Source organism: Mirounga angustirostris, unplaced genomic scaffold (genome assembly GCF_029215605.1).
Source record: "Mirounga angustirostris isolate CCGP_5_RB_7025 unplaced genomic scaffold, mMirAng1.0.hap1 SCAF_6, whole genome shotgun sequence".
Taxonomy (NCBI): domain Eukaryota; kingdom Metazoa; phylum Chordata; class Mammalia; order Carnivora; family Phocidae; genus Mirounga; species Mirounga angustirostris.
The window spans coordinates 5,648,485-5,663,680 of record NW_026991714.1 but is presented as its reverse complement, the minus strand read 5'-3'; the positions used below and the strand labels follow the sequence as shown (position 1 = coordinate 5,663,680).

Below are 15,196 nucleotides of genomic sequence, written 5' to 3'. Positions count from 1 at the left end.
GAAGAGGCCCGAGCGGGCAAGCAAGGATGCGAGCAGGAGGACGGGCGCCCCGGATGGGCAGGGGCGGAGGAGGGAGGGCGGCGAGGACCTAGTGGGGGTGGGGGGTGGGGGGTGGGGGGGGGCGGCGGCGGCCAGACAGGCTGGGCCGACGCCGGTCTCTGGGTGCGGGGCCGCGATGTGCGAGGGGGCGGGGCGGCGCGGGGCGAGGCGGCGGCGACGGCGGCGGCCGCGGCGGGCGCGGCGCCAGGCGAGGCGGCTGGCGCTGCTCCTGGTCGGCCGGGGCGCGCGTCCCGTCCCTTGCGCGCCCACACAGCCGCCAGCCGCCGCCAGCGTTCGCGCCGGGTCCCAGCCAGGCGAGCGGCGACGCGCCCAGGCCCGCCGTCAGGATGGCCGAGCGGTCTAAGGCGCTGCGTTCAGGTCGCAGTCTCCCCTGGAGGCGTGGGTTCGAATCCCACTCCTGACACGCCCACCTTTTGGCCCGCCCCACCAGGGCACCGGACCCCGGCGGGCCTGGAGCCACGCCCTATCGCAAGCCCGCTCCTGCCTGGCCCGCCGCTCCGGCCTTGCGCCCTAGCACAAAGGGCCCAGTGCCGAGCCCTGACGCCTCGACGCTCCTGGCCCCAGGCTTGGCGCACACACGCCCTCCCCCACCAGGTCACGCGCCTTTCCCGCCCGATCCCACGCCCACCCCCGCAGGCCTGGGCCACTTGGCAGCACGTCTCTCCTCACCTGCTTTCCGGGGGCTGCGTTTTCCTTCCTTCCTCCCTCGGGCTCCCGCTCCCGCTCCCGCTCCCGCTCCACTCCCGCGGCCCCCTGCAGACCAGCCGGCGGCGCAAATGCCCAAAGCCCTCCGCATTCCGTTCTCCACCAGACTGGTGCCTGCTGAAGAGCGCCTCGCTCTCAGAGCCGTGCACTCCCGCCACCAGGAGCACACCGTCCCACAGAGAGCCCGTCCGTCCTTTCCGCCGGCCCCCATTCCCTTCTCTCCACACCCTCCTCAGGTGGCCCGAGGTGCCCACGACGATTTGCCACCTTGATGACGCTTTACCCTGCCCACACCTGCCTGCCTCCCTCCCGGGACCCAGGCTGCCCAGCCACCTGCTCGCCGGCCCACGACAGGGCCCTCCCTTCAGTGGGCCTGGCCCGGGAGTCCAGCCCGGGCAGGTGGCTCCCGTGAGCGCTGAGCCCAAGGAAGCCCTGGATCCCCAGGCCACCCACCTGGGCGCCCCAGCGCATCTCCGCGCCGGCAGCCGCTGCCCGGCCGGGACCCGAGGACCCCAGCGCGCTCCCTCACCGCGCTGTCGGCCAGCTAGCCAGCAGCCACTCTGCCGGAGCGCTCCCGCCAGCCAAGGTCGCGCTCTTGCCTCACAACCACCGCCGCCCTCCCCACGCCCCCCGCCCCCCCGCCGAGCTGGCCCCCGAGGGAGCGCTGCGCGCCCGAGCTCACACACCTCGCTTCGCTCTCCTGGCCTGAGCGGCTACTCGGCGGCGCCGGCGGCGCTACGGGGCCTCCATCTCCTACACACGACACACGCGCCCGCCCACACCCACACCCACACACCCCACCCCGCGACAGCCCACCCCACGGCACCGCACGTGCGCACACAACCGGAGCTCCGGTCCGCCGCCCCGCCCGCCCTCGCACCCTCTGCCCCGGCCAGGAAGCCCTCGGCCAAAGGGGCTTTGGGTGGCGGCTGAGAGGAGCCGCGGAAGGCCACGGCCGTGCTCAGCCGCGCCTGCCACAGCCTCCCCCGCGCTGGGTGGGATTCGGGCGCTGGCCAGCCTGGGTCCGGCTCCCGGCTGCCCCTGGCCACCCCGGCAGGGCAGCGTCTCGCCGCGGCCCTCGACCGAGGAGAAAGCACCGCAGGAGCCTAGTCGGCCGGCGTGCGTCCCCGCCGCGCTCGGCCCGTCTGCGCCGCTCGCTAGGGCTCGGGACGTGCCTGGAGCCTCTGTCCCACACCGCGCGTCCGCCTCCTGCTCAAACGAAGCCGATGCTCCGAACAGGCCCGGACCCGGGTCTGGCCGCCGCTGGGGAGCGCCGCTGGGGAAGCCGTCTGGGGAGCGGCGCCATCGGTGCATGGGTGGTTCAGTGGTAGAATTCTCGCCTGCCACGCGGGAGGCCCGGGTTCGATTCCCGGCCCATGCAGCGCGCCGTCCCCTTTTGGCCGGCCCTGCAGCCCCAGCGCGCCCCCCGGCTTCCTCTGGCCCACGCTCAAGGCGCCTGGCCTAAACCAGCTCCGCTCCGGACCAGGCCGGAGCCCGCCCCTGCCCTTCCTCTCCGTCTCTCTCGCCCAGCGGACCAAACTCCACCCAGCGCCCGAGGCCCCTGGCCCGCCCACACGCCTCCCTTGCCCCTTTTCTCTTCAGGACCCTGAGCACCCCGCTTCGCTCACCCGCTTCCCTTCCAGCGAGGCTCCCCCGCACCACCACACACCCGCACGGCGCCGCGCCGCACCAGAGCCCACGGGGCCGCGCCCCACCTCCACGCCTTTCATCACGGTTCCTCCCTCCCGGTCTCACTCTACCCACACTGCCAGAGTCCTCCTCTCTTTGCACAACCAGGGGCAACCAAGTTGCCACCCCGAGCCCTGATCCGTCCCATTCTCCTCCAGGGACCCTCACAAACTCACTGGGCTGCACCAGGAAGACCCGATGCATGGCACCACATGCTCCCGACGCGCGCCCTATAGTCTCTTGAGGCCCCGCTTGGCCGCAGTGGCCTTCCAACTCCGCCGCTCCTGCCACGCTAGGACCCCCGCCAACACCAGGTCCACCAACGCCCGCGCCAGCACTAGCACCAGCAGCACCAGTCTCCCCCTCCGCCGCCACCACCACCACCACCACCAGTCCTCCATCACCACACCGCGTCGGGCACCATCGCCCAGAGCAGGGAAGTTCTCCACCATCAGCACCACCCACCCCACCACCAAGTCCACCACCAAGTCCACCACCACGATCACCTGCAGGACCAAGTCCGCCACCAGCGCACCAGCTTGGCATCATTGCCAACGGTACCGAAGTCCTCCACGATCACCACCCCCACCCCCACCGCCACCACCGCCACCTCCACCATCACCACCACCGCCACCTCCAACATCGCCACCACCAACAACTCCACCACCACCGCCACCTCGACCATCGCCACCACCACCACCACCACCACCAACTCCACCACCACCGCCACCTCCAGCACCAGCACCACCACCATCACCAGCAGGACCAAGTCCACCGCCAGCTCACCAGCATGGGCATCATTGCCAACAGTACCGAAGTCCTCCACGATCACCACCCCCACCACCCCCGCCACCACCGCCACCACCACCAGCTCCACCACCACCACCGCCACCTCCACCACCACCACCACCACCATCACCAGCAGGACCAAGTCCACCGCCAGCTCAGCAGCATGGGCATCATTGCCAACGGTACCGAAGTCCTCCACGATCACCACCCCCGCCACCCCCGCCACCCCCGCCACCCCCGCCACCACCTCCACCAACTCCACCAGCTCCACCAACACCAGCTCCACCACCAAGTCCACCATCACCACACCGCGTCGGGCACCATCGCCAACACTCCTGGAGTCCATCACCACCGCCGCCGCCACCGGGACCGTGCACACCATCGCCACAGCAGCCCGCGCACCGGCACCAAGAGCACCGAGGTCAACCCCCAGCACCAGCAGCAGCAGCACCAAGTCGTCCTCCACCAGCAACACAAGCACCAGCACAGCCTGCACCTCCAGCCCCACCAGCCCCTCCTGCCCCAACATCCCCTCACGGTTCCCCTGCCTGCACGCCCCCTCCTCTCCAAGTCCTCACTGGTCAATGATCCTGTGTGGCATTTGTCCCTTTGGCCTCTCTGAATCTCAAGCCCAGGACGCCCCCTGACGCATGACTGGCTGTCCCGATGACAGGTGATCGAAGTCTCGGGGGCGGTGGAATCCCTCACCCCGTTGGGACGGCTCCTAGACCCGGGCCCGCCCTCTCTCTGTGTCTCCCTTCGGCCTGCCCGCCGGCCTGCTTCCCACCCACGCCCCCCACACCCCACCCCTTGGCCTGACCACCTTGCAGCACCGCACAGCAGTCTCCCCCCGCGCACCTCCTCCGCCACGGTCCTGTCCCGCCACGGGGGCCTCCAGCTCTCTTGCACCGGGGCCCGCTCCCCAGCACTTGCCACGCGCAGCTCCTGCCAGCCTCCAGGCTGGACCCCTCCCACCCACCCCCCACCCCCATCGCTCACATTCTCGGCTGGCAGTCCCGGCCTCCCACACGCTCCTCAGGCACACTCGTGCTCTCTCCCCTCCCCTACCTCAGAGCTCACCCTCCCGCACAGGTGCTCACGTCCATGCCTGGCATGGCGCCGGGGAAGGAGCTCTTCCCCCGCCCCACCGAAGCCTCTGCAGACACCCTGCCCGACTGTCCAGCCGCACTCTGGACCGGTCCCGCAAGCCCCACACCTCCCCGCGCCGGGCACCCCACCCACACACCCGGGCTGCCCCCGGCCCTCCCCTCCTTCTGGGATCCTCCTCGCTCTATGCCCTGACCCCCGTGGGAGGCCACCCACGTGAGTAAACACCTTCATCCCGCGGCATCCCCCACCACACACGCTCCACACACACCCCCACACACACGCTCACACCCACACACCCCACACACACCCCACACGCATCCAGACACACCCCCACACGCTCACACCACACACACACACACACACCCCCACACACCCACAGAAGCAATGGCGCTGAGGGAAGTTCCCGTGGTGATGGTCAGCGCCCGGCTGCCCACAGCGGCTCCTTTCCACCGCTGGGACGACCTTGCCCCAACCCAGCCAGTGTGGTGCCGCGGCAGGTTTGGCCGGTGCACGGGCTGTCCGCTTGGGCTCCTGAAGGAGACAATCTCTGAACAGACAGCAGACCCGTGGCGGACAGAGGCGTGCAAGTGTTTCTGGGAAGGAGACCGTGGTCTGCGATTTAGCTGGAGGAGCACCCGGACAAGACGACGGGCACAGGGCTGGAGACAGGGCTGGAGTAGCTCCTGGCTAGGTGTCGGCTAAGGCGCCAGTGGGAAAACCTTCAACGGGCAAACTCGGCCGTGGGCCTGCGCGGTGGCGGTCGGGGCTGGGGGAGGTGGAAGGCGTTCCAGGGAACACGCTTGCCACTTTGCCGTGGGACTCAAGGGATGGGTGATGCGATTTCAAGAACCTGTTGGCTACAAGTCCACCGTCTGTCTCCGGTGTGCCTCCACCCCCTCCCCCTGCTTGGCTGTTGGGTTTTCCCCACCGGCCTCCCGAATCTTCCTGCTGTCTCTCCTGCACTGCCCGTCGGTTCTGCTTCGTGCACGCGTCCACGTTCGCTCTCCCAACTCCACATCCCCGGCGCAACCGTGCCGCTCTCTGCTCGTGGTGGCCGGGAAGCTGGACCGAGCGGTGGCTGGCCCGAGGGCGAGGGAAGGGACCAGGGGCTCCAGCAGGTGTCCCGACGCAAAGAGGCAGATCGCTCACCCTGCCCCGACCTCTTCCCCCTCCGACCCCCCACCCCCCCGGCCCGCTTCCCCGCACCGTCAGCACTCAGTAGCACCTCCGGAAGGAGCAAGGGGTGGCTTGTCAGGGGTGGCGGGGTTTCTCCTGGCGGCAGCAGTGCAGCCGGAGAGTCCAAGCCCCTGCGGTGGCCGGACGTGCGGGCGTCTGTGGGTGGCCCCGCGTGAGGACAGAGGGTATCGCGCGCGCGCGCGCGCGTGCGCGCGGCCTCTCGGGTTTGGGACGGAGGAAGAGGGGGAGCCATGCGAGCGCCCAGGCGAGGCGCCGACGCGCTGCCGTTGGGCGGCCGGCCCGCTGGCGAGGACAAAAGGGTTGGGCTGGCCGAGGCGACAGGGCAAGGCTTGGGCTCGGCCGTGCGCCTGGCCTTGTCTGGGCCCCGAGGCCGTGGGGCTAGCCGCGAGGCAAGGGAGAAGCCAGCCAGCTTCGGCTAAAAGGGGTGCGGATGCGCTGGGGAGAGGTCGGGAGGCCGAGAGGAAGAAGAAAGGCTTCCCTGACCGGGAATCGAACCCGGGCCGCGGCGGTGAGAGCGCCGAATCCTAACCACTAGACCACCAGGGAGCGTCGGGCTCTGCGCCTGGCCCGCGCGCCCTGGGCGCAGCGCCTCCAGACCACCCCGTCGCCTCCGCTTTGGCTCCAAGGCCCCTGCCTGGCCACGGCCAGCCGCCCGCCCGCCCTACCAACCCACCCGCCCTGCCGGCAGCACCCTCAAAACGCTGCGCACCTCCTTCCCTCCCTCACACACGCGCTCAGCCTCGGGCCACGCTCCGGCTCCGGGCTCTCGGCTCCCGGCTCCCGGCTCCCATCGGGCCTGGGCACGAGGGCCCTGGAGCCGTGCAAAAGGTTGGCCAGCTGCGTTGGCCGGGAATCGAACCCGGGTCAACTGCTTGGAAGGCAGCTATGCTCACCACTATACCACCAACGCTGCACAGCCCCGGCCGCCCCGAGACGCCGGCGCACGCTTCGCAGAGGCGCCTTCACGCCTTCTCGCCGCCGCCTGGGCCGCCTGGCGCCGCCCTGCCCCGACGTGCCGCCGGTCGGCAGCTCTGCGCTGCCGCAGGCGCCAGCAGCGGCCGCCCCAGCCCCAGCCGCAGCCCCAGCGCCAGCCCCAGCCCCAGCCCCAGCCCCAGCGCCAGGCCCAGCCCCGCCAGCACGACGCCGCTGTGCGGCTCCGCAGGCCCGACCGCCCGCCGCCCGCCTCTGGGGGGCGCTCTGGCCGCCGTGCCGCTCCCCCGGCCCTCGGCTGCCGGCCGGGCATTCCCCGCCCCGCGAGACACGCTGCCCTCCGGCGACCCGCTCGCCCGGGCCCTTCTCCGCGGAGTGCCCGGCGAGGCCACATCCCGCACCCACAGAGGACCCGACCCAGCCGCCGCCCACCCCGTCCCCCGCGCCCATCCAGCACCGGGCAGCGTCGCGTCGCCGAGGAGCCCGTTGCGGCCAGTCACTCGTCAGGCGCCGGGGGCACGACAGGAGGCCCTGGCTGGGCCGTGGTGACCCCGCACGCGCGCGCGCGCGCGCCCGGGGTCACGAGGAAGGCAAAGGGGTGGGGGCGCTCGACGGTGGGCAAGCCGGGCACCCGTCGTCGCCCCGCGCTTCTCGCCGGACGCGCGAGGGAGGAGAAGGGCCCTGGGGGCAAGCGTTTGGACAGAGCGGCGGTGGCGCCGGCGACCAAAAAGGGCGTCTTGCCTCCCCGTCGGGGAATCGAACCCCGGTCTCCCGCGTGACAGGCGGGGATACTCACCACTATACTAACGAGGACGGCGGCGGCGGCCACCCGGGCGCCCGACCCCTCTCCGCCTGCCCGCCCACGCCTACCCCTGCCCTCGACGCCCTGCCTTACGCAGGCGCCCGCCACGTGCCACACCCCACCGGACCCCAAACCAACCGCGCCAGCCCGCACAGCAGCCCTCCCAGCCCGACTCGGAGTGGACCCCAGGCCCGGGCCCCGGACCCGGACGGCGCGGAACACTCCGAGTGCGCCGGCGCCTAGGGCCTGCCGGGCGCGGATCGCGCAGGGAGAAGAGGCCCGAGCGGGCAAGCAAGGATGCGAGCAGGAGGACGGGCGCCCCGGATGGGCAGGGGCGGAGGAGGGAGGGCGGCGAGGACCTAGTGGGGGTGGGGGGTGGGGGGTGGGGGGCGGCGGCGGCGGCCAGACAGGCTGGGCCGACGCCGGTCTCTGGGTGCGGGGCCGCGATGTGCGAGGGGGCGGGGCGGCGCGGGGCGAGGCGGCGGCGACGGCGGCGGCCGCGGCGGGCGCGGCGCCAGGCGAGGCGGCTGGCGCTGCTCCTGGTCGGCCGGGGCGCGCGTCCCGTCCCTTGCGCGCCCACACAGCCGCCAGCCGCCGCCAGCGTTCGCGCCGGGTCCCAGCCAGGCGAGCGGCGACGCGCCCAGGCCCGCCGTCAGGATGGCCGAGCGGTCTAAGGCGCTGCGTTCAGGTCGCAGTCTCCCCTGGAGGCGTGGGTTCGAATCCCACTCCTGACACGCCCACCTTTTGGCCCGCCCCACCAGGGCACCGGACCCCGGCGGGCCTGGAGCCACGCCCTATCGCAAGCCCGCTCCTGCCTGGCCCGCCGCTCCGGCCTTGCGCCCTAGCACAAAGGGCCCAGTGCCGAGCCCTGACGCCTCGACGCTCCTGGCCCCAGGCTTGGCGCACACACGCCCTCCCCCACCAGGTCACGCGCCTTTCCCGCCCGATCCCACGCCCACCCCCGCAGGCCTGGGCCACTTGGCAGCACGTCTCTCCTCACCTGCTTTCCGGGGGCTGCGTTTTCCTTCCTTCCTCCCTCGGGCTCCCGCTCCCGCTCCCGCTCCACTCCCGCGGCCCCCTGCAGACCAGCCGGCGGCGCAAATGCCCAAAGCCCTCCGCATTCCGTTCTCCACCAGACTGGTGCCTGCTGAAGAGCGCCTCGCTCTCAGAGCCGTGCACTCCCGCCACCAGGAGCACACCGTCCCACAGAGAGCCCGTCCGTCCTTTCCGCCGGCCCCCATTCCCTTCTCTCCACACCCTCCTCAGGTGGCCCGAGGTGCCCACGACGATTTGCCACCTTGATGACGCTTTACCCTGCCCACACCTGCCTGCCTCCCTCCCGGGACCCAGGCTGCCCAGCCACCTGCTCGCCGGCCCACGACAGGGCCCTCCCTTCAGTGGGCCTGGCCCGGGAGTCCAGCCCGGGCAGGTGGCTCCCGTGAGCGCTGAGCCCAAGGAAGCCCTGGATCCCCAGGCCACCCACCTGGGCGCCCCAGCGCATCTCCGCGCCGGCAGCCGCTGCCCGGCCGGGACCCGAGGACCCCAGCGCGCTCCCTCACCGCGCTGTCGGCCAGCTAGCCAGCAGCCACTCTGCCGGAGCGCTCCCGCCAGCCAAGGTCGCGCTCTTGCCTCACAACCACCGCCGCCCTCCCCACGCCCCCCGCCCCCCCGCCGAGCTGGCCCCCGAGGGAGCGCTGCGCGCCCGAGCTCACACACCTCGCTTCGCTCTCCTGGCCTGAGCGGCTACTCGGCGGCGCCGGCGGCGCTACGGGGCCTCCATCTCCTACACACGACACACGCGCCCGCCCACACCCACACCCACACACCCCACCCCGCGACAGCCCACCCCACGGCACCGCACGTGCGCACACAACCGGAGCTCCGGTCCGCCGCCCCGCCCGCCCTCGCACCCTCTGCCCCGGCCAGGAAGCCCTCGGCCAAAGGGGCTTTGGGTGGCGGCTGAGAGGAGCCGCGGAAGGCCACGGCCGTGCTCAGCCGCGCCTGCCACAGCTTCCCCCGCGCTGGGTGGGATTCGGGCGCTGGCCAGCCTGGGTCCGGCTCCCGGCTGCCCCTGGCCACCCCGGCAGGGCAGCGTCTCGCCGCGGCCCTCGACCGAGGAGAAAGCACCGCAGGAGCCTAGTCGGCCGGCGTGCGTCCCCGCCGCGCTCGGCCCGTCTGCGCCGCTCGCTAGGGCTCGGGACGTGCCTGGAGCCTCTGTCCCACACCGCGCGTCCGCCTCCTGCTCAAACGAAGCCGATGCTCCGAACAGGCCCGGACCCGGGTCTGGCCGCCGCTGGGGAGCGCCGCTGGGGAAGCCGTCTGGGGAGCGGCGCCATCGGTGCATGGGTGGTTCAGTGGTAGAATTCTCGCCTGCCACGCGGGAGGCCCGGGTTCGATTCCCGGCCCATGCAGCGCGCCGTCCCCTTTTGGCCGGCCCTGCAGCCCCAGCGCGCCCCCCGGCTTCCTCTGGCCCACGCTCAAGGCGCCTGGCCTAAACCAGCTCCGCTCCGGACCAGGCCGGAGCCCGCCCCTGCCCTTCCTCTCCGTCTCTCTCGCCCAGCGGACCAAACTCCACCCAGCGCCCGAGGCCCCTGGCCCGCCCACACGCCTCCCTTGCCCCTTTTCTCTTCAGGACCCTGAGCACCCCGCTTCGCTCACCCGCTTCCCTTCCAGCGAGGCTTCCCCGCACCACCACACACCCGCACGGCGCCGCGCCGCACCAGAGCCCACGGGGCCGCGCCCCACCTCCACGCCTTTCATCACGGTTCCTCCCTCCCGGTCTCACTCTACCCACACTGCCAGAGTCCTCCTCTCTTTGCACAACCAGGGGCAACCAAGTTGCCACCCCGAGCCCTGATCCGTCCCATTCTCCTCCAGGGACCCTCACAAACTCACTGGGCTGCACCAGGAAGACCCGATGTATGGCACCACATGCTCCCGACGCGCGCCCTATAGTCTCTGGAGGCCCCGCTTGGCCGCAGTGGCCTTCCAACTCCGCCGCTCCTGCCACGCTAGGACCCCCGCCAACACCAGGTCCACCAACGCCCGCGCCAGCACTAGCACCAGCAGCACCAGTCTGCCCCTCCGCCGCCACCACCACCACCAGTCCTCCATCACCACACCGCGTCGGGCACCATCGCCCAGAGCAGGGAAGTTCTCCACCATCAGGACCACCCACCCCACCACCAAGTCCACCACCAAGTCCACCACCACGATCACCAGCAGGACCAAGTCCGCCACCAGCGCACCAGCTTGGCATCATTGCCAACAGTACCGAAGTCCTCCACGATCACCACCCCCACCCCCACCGCCACCACTGCCACCAGCTCCACCACCACCACCGCCACCTCCACCAACACCACCACCACCATCACCAGCAGGACCAAGTCCGCCACCAACGCACCAGCTTGGGCATCGTTGCCAACAGTACCGAAGTCTTCCACGATCACCACCCCCACCACCACCGCCACCACCGCCACCTCCACCATCACCACCACCGCCACCTCCAACATCGCCACCACCAACAACTCCACCACCACCGCCACCTCGACCATCGCCACCACCACCACCACCACCAACTCCACCACCACCGCCACCTCCAGCACCAGCACCACCACCATCACTAGCAGGACCAAGTCCACCGCCAGCTCAGCAGCATGGGCATCATTGCCAACCGTACCGAAGTCCTCCACGATCACCACCCCCGCCACCACTGCCACCTCCACCATCACCACCACCGCCACCTCCAACATCACCACCACCAACAAATCCACCACCACCGCCACCTCGACCATCGCCACCACCACCAACTCCACCACCACCGCCACCTCGACCATCGGCAGCACCACCAACTCCACCACCACCGCCACCTCGAGCATCGCCACCACCGCCACCTCCAGCACCACCACCACCACCATCACCAGCAGGACCAAGTGCGCCAGCCTCGCACCAGCTTGGGCGTCATTGCCAACGGTACGGAAGTCCTCCACGATCACCACCCACACCACCACCGCCACCACTGCCACCAGCCACCAGCGGCGGCTGGGTCGGGTCCTCTGTGGGTGCGGGATGTGGCCTCGCCGGGCACTCCGCGGAGAAGGGCCCGGGCGAGCGGGTCGCCGGAGGGCAGCGTGTCTCGCGGGGCGGGGAATGCCCGGCCGGCAGCCGAGGGCCGGGGGAGCGGCACGGCGGCCAGAGCGCCCCCCAGAGGCGGGCGGCGGGCGGTCGGGCCTGCGGAGCCGCACAGCGGCGTCGTGCTGGCGGGGCTGGGCCTGGCGCTGGGGCTGGGGCTGGGGCTGGGGCTGGCGTTGGGGCTGCGGCTGGGGCTGGGGCGGCCGCTGCTGGCGCCTGCGGCAGCGCAGAGCTGCCGACCGGCGGCACGTCGGGGCAGGGCGGCGCCAGGCGGCCCAGGCGGCGGCGAGAAGGCGTGAAGGCGCCTCTGCGAAGCGTGTGCCGGCGTCTCGGGGCGGCCGGGGCTGTGCAGCGTTGGTGGTATAGTGGTGAGCATAGCTGCCTTCCAAGCAGTTGACCCGGGTTCGATTCCCGGCCAACGCAGCTGGCCAACCTTTTGCACGGCTCCAGGGCCCTCGTGCCCAGGCCCGATGGGAGCCGGGAGCCGGGAGCCGAGAGCCCGGAGCCGGAGCGTGGCCCGAGGCTGAGCGCGTGTGTGAGGGAGGGAAGGAGGTGCGCAGCGTTTTGAGGGTGCTGCCGGCAGGGCGGGTGGGTTGGTAGGGCGGGCGGGCGGCTGGCCGTGGCCAGGCAGGGGCCTTGGAGCCAAAGCGGAGGCGACGGGGTGGTCTGGAGGCGCTGCGCCCAGGGCGCGCGGGCCAGGCGCAGAGCCCGACGCTCCCTGGTGGTCTAGTGGTTAGGATTCGGCGCTCTCACCGCCGCGGCCCGGGTTCGATTCCCGGTCAGGGAAGCCTTTCTTCTTCCTCTCGGCCTCCCGACCTCTCCCCAGCGCATCCGCACCCCTTTTAGCCGAAGCTGGCTGGCTTCTCCCTTGCCTCGCGGCTAGCCCCACGGCCTCGGGGCCCAGACAAGGCCAGGCGCACGGCCGAGCCCAAGCCTTGCCCTGTCGCCTCGGCCAGCCCAACCCTTTTGGCCTCGCCAGCGGGCCGGCCGCCCAACGGCAGCGCGTCGGCGCCTCGCCTGGGCGCTCGCATGGCTCCCCCTCTTCCTCCGTCCCAAACCCGAGAGGCCGCGCGCACGCGCGCGCGCGCGCGATACCCTCTGTCCTCACGCGGGGCCACCCACAGACGCCCGCACGTCCGGCCACCGCAGGGGCTTGGACTCTCCGGCTGCACTGCTGCCGCCAGGAGAAACCCCGCCACCCCTGACAAGCCACCCCTTGCTCCTTCCGGAGGTGCTACTGAGTGCTGACGGTGCGGGGAAGCGGGCCGGGGGGGTGGGGGGTCGGAGGGGGAAGAGGTCGGGGCAGGGTGAGCGATCTGCCTCTTTGCGTCGGGACACCTGCTGGAGCCCCTGGTCCCTTCCCTCGCCCTCGGGCCAGCCACCGCTCGGTCCAGCTTCCCGGCCACCACGAGCAGAGAGCGGCACGGTTGCGCCGGGGATGTGGAGTTGGGAGAGCGAACGTGGACGCGTGCACGAAGCAGAACCGACGGGCAGTGCAGGAGAGACAGCAGGAAGATTCGGGAGGCCGGTGGGGAAAACCCAACAGCCAAGCAGGGGGAGGGGGTGGAGGCACACCGGAGACAGACGGTGGACTTGTAGCCAACAGGTTCTTGAAATCGCATCACCCATCCCTTGAGTCCCACGGCAAAGTGGCAAGCGTGTTCCCTGGAACGCCTTCCACCTCCCCCAGCCCCGACCGCCACCGCGCAGGCCCACGGCCGAGTTTGCCCGTTGAAGGTTTTCCCACTGGCGCCTTAGCCGGCACCTAGCCAGGAGCTACTCCTGCCCTCTCTCCACCCCTGCACCTGTCCTTTTCTATGGATAATTTCATGTTAAAGCGCACACTCCTCTCTTTTTTTGATATCTGTCCCCCAGTGAAATGTTAATTATACTGTAAGTCTTTAATATTTCTTCCTTAAACTCAGCTTCCCGGATTTTTTTTCTTTGTTTTTCTCCTGTCTTTGAAGACCTATCTTTTGGAAGACTCCTCCTTTCGAGGGGCCTCCTTTCTTTTTTCAATCTGTTCACCCCCCCCCTTGATATTTTTGTGGCCATACTGGCAGGAATGCATATAATTCCTGGTAGTTTCGGTGATCCTGATAGATGACTTCCCAACTCTCTAATTTGTTACTAGGCTTTTAGCCTCTAATCATGTGGGAAAATCATCTTTCATTTCACTACCCTTGTATACTAGAAAACTAATGGACTTTTTTATTATAAGATGGTATGAAATATAAGGGGGATAAAAAAAAAAAAAAGCCCATTGGCCTTGTTGACCTAGCCATCTGCCATGGTCCCTATAAGTCTAGCTTACTTGGCCTGTGAATGTTTATAAAAACGTTTTGAATCAACCCAAGATGTATCCAGGAAGAATCAGTGTCTTCCAGTCATATCTGCTTTATTGTCTCGCATGGAAATAACATGCTAGCATTTTCTATTTTATGAAGATGACTTTGATCATGTTTTAGAAGCAGCCTGTGGTAAATTGTTTACATCTAGAAGACTAACCATATTAAAAGTACCACTCTTGGTGTTCTTCTGAGCCTAAGCAGGTGTAATGGACAATCTGGGTTTCTCTAACCAGGAATTTCTGATTGGCAGTATATATACCGGTGGAAGCCTCAGAGGGTTTGGTAAATTGCCCAGACTGTACAAAACCCTCAAAATTTATGTTCATAGAATTTCATGGAGCCGGTAAAATACATTCATTACTAAAACTTATTTTCCAGACTTAAAGTAACTTGTAGATCAGTTTCACATTTCAGTGTAAAAAATTATAGTTATACTCATTATAAATTAGTAATTCTCTATGGAGAGCCAGGGCCCTTGGCGATATTTTTGAATCACTATGTGAGTAAAAGGAGGAGTACCCGGGCACGTGTTCAACCTACTCTGTATCTCAAGTCTCCAGATGCTGTTTTGCCTCCCCAGGGTATATTTAGTACTGCTTGAGAATCACATTCAGGTTGAACCTTGGAGATTACTACTATTTTTTAAGTTATGTTTTTAAATAAATGCTCATCATCTGGGTTTAAAATTCATAAAGAGGTAATGTAAGTGGTTTTCATAGAAATTTAGTGAAAGAACATCAGGCTGATTTCCCAAGCAGGGATGTTAGTTCAAATCAGCAGCAAGCCATTTCCTCCGCACTCACCTACCCCTGCTCCATTCCCTACTCCCTCAAGCCATTTTCACATTCCTCCGGTGGTGAATTTGGTCTTACCTTTGTGCAGGTCTCAACTTCGGAAGAAAGAAGCAGTCACTTCTTGCTGGTGCTAAGAAATTAGGATGAAAGGAAGCAAGGATCCTACTGTTGCACGACAGGGATGGCTTAATGTTCTGGCTTTTAGAACCTCACAACTGAGACCAGGGTGAAGAAATGAACTCTACAGAATAATACTAGTATTTGAGTAATGATCTATAAATATGACCTGTGAAAGCAGAAGTAGAGGGGTAGTCTCTGTGGCGCAATCGGTTAGCGCGTTCGGCTGTTAACCGAAAGGTTGGTGGTTCGATCCCACCCAGGGACGCCTGGTGTCGTGGTCTTCCTTTTTTTTTCTCAGTCCTTCCTCTTAAACATCAAAGTTCTACTTCTAATCCAAAATACTACGAATTACCTGCCTAGTAAGAGACATTTCCCAGGTCCCGTATCCTAGGAGATCAGGAGCTATCTATGGCCAAACGAGATACCTGTGCTTTTTTCCCCCAAGAAGCGAAACCTTTCAGAGCTGCTTTTCTGCAGAATTCCACAGCCAGTCGGCCTTTGCAAAGGAGCGCTGCTAA

General features: G+C 67.5%; 8 non-coding genes across 8 annotated transcripts; 7 read left to right on the top strand and 1 right to left on the bottom strand.

Moving 5' to 3' along the window:
• The first annotated feature begins 380 nt into the window (after positions 1–380).
• On the top strand, positions 381–463 carry TRNAL-CAG (transfer RNA leucine (anticodon CAG)). Its single transcript has one exon. It is a non-coding gene; the product is annotated as a tRNA-Leu (tRNA).
• A 1,612-nt stretch (positions 464–2,075) lies between these two features.
• TRNAG-GCC (transfer RNA glycine (anticodon GCC)) lies at positions 2,076–2,146 on the top strand. The gene has a single exon. It is a non-coding gene; the product is annotated as a tRNA-Gly (tRNA).
• A 3,878-nt stretch (positions 2,147–6,024) lies between these two features.
• On the bottom strand, positions 6,025–6,096 carry TRNAE-CUC (transfer RNA glutamic acid (anticodon CUC)). The gene has a single exon. It is a non-coding gene; the product is annotated as a tRNA-Glu (tRNA).
• A 1,837-nt stretch (positions 6,097–7,933) lies between these two features.
• Positions 7,934–8,016, top strand: TRNAL-CAG (transfer RNA leucine (anticodon CAG)). Its single transcript has one exon. It is a non-coding gene; the product is annotated as a tRNA-Leu (tRNA).
• A 1,606-nt stretch (positions 8,017–9,622) lies between these two features.
• On the top strand, positions 9,623–9,693 carry TRNAG-GCC (transfer RNA glycine (anticodon GCC)). The gene has a single exon. It is a non-coding gene; the product is annotated as a tRNA-Gly (tRNA).
• A 2,071-nt stretch (positions 9,694–11,764) lies between these two features.
• Positions 11,765–11,836, top strand: TRNAG-UCC (transfer RNA glycine (anticodon UCC)). Its single transcript has one exon. It is a non-coding gene; the product is annotated as a tRNA-Gly (tRNA).
• A 292-nt stretch (positions 11,837–12,128) lies between these two features.
• TRNAE-CUC (transfer RNA glutamic acid (anticodon CUC)) lies at positions 12,129–12,200 on the top strand. The gene has a single exon. It is a non-coding gene; the product is annotated as a tRNA-Glu (tRNA).
• Positions 12,201–14,869: 2,669 nt separating this feature from the next.
• Positions 14,870–14,943, top strand: TRNAN-GUU (transfer RNA asparagine (anticodon GUU)). The gene has a single exon. It is a non-coding gene; the product is annotated as a tRNA-Asn (tRNA).
• Positions 14,944–15,196: the final 253 nt, after the last annotated feature.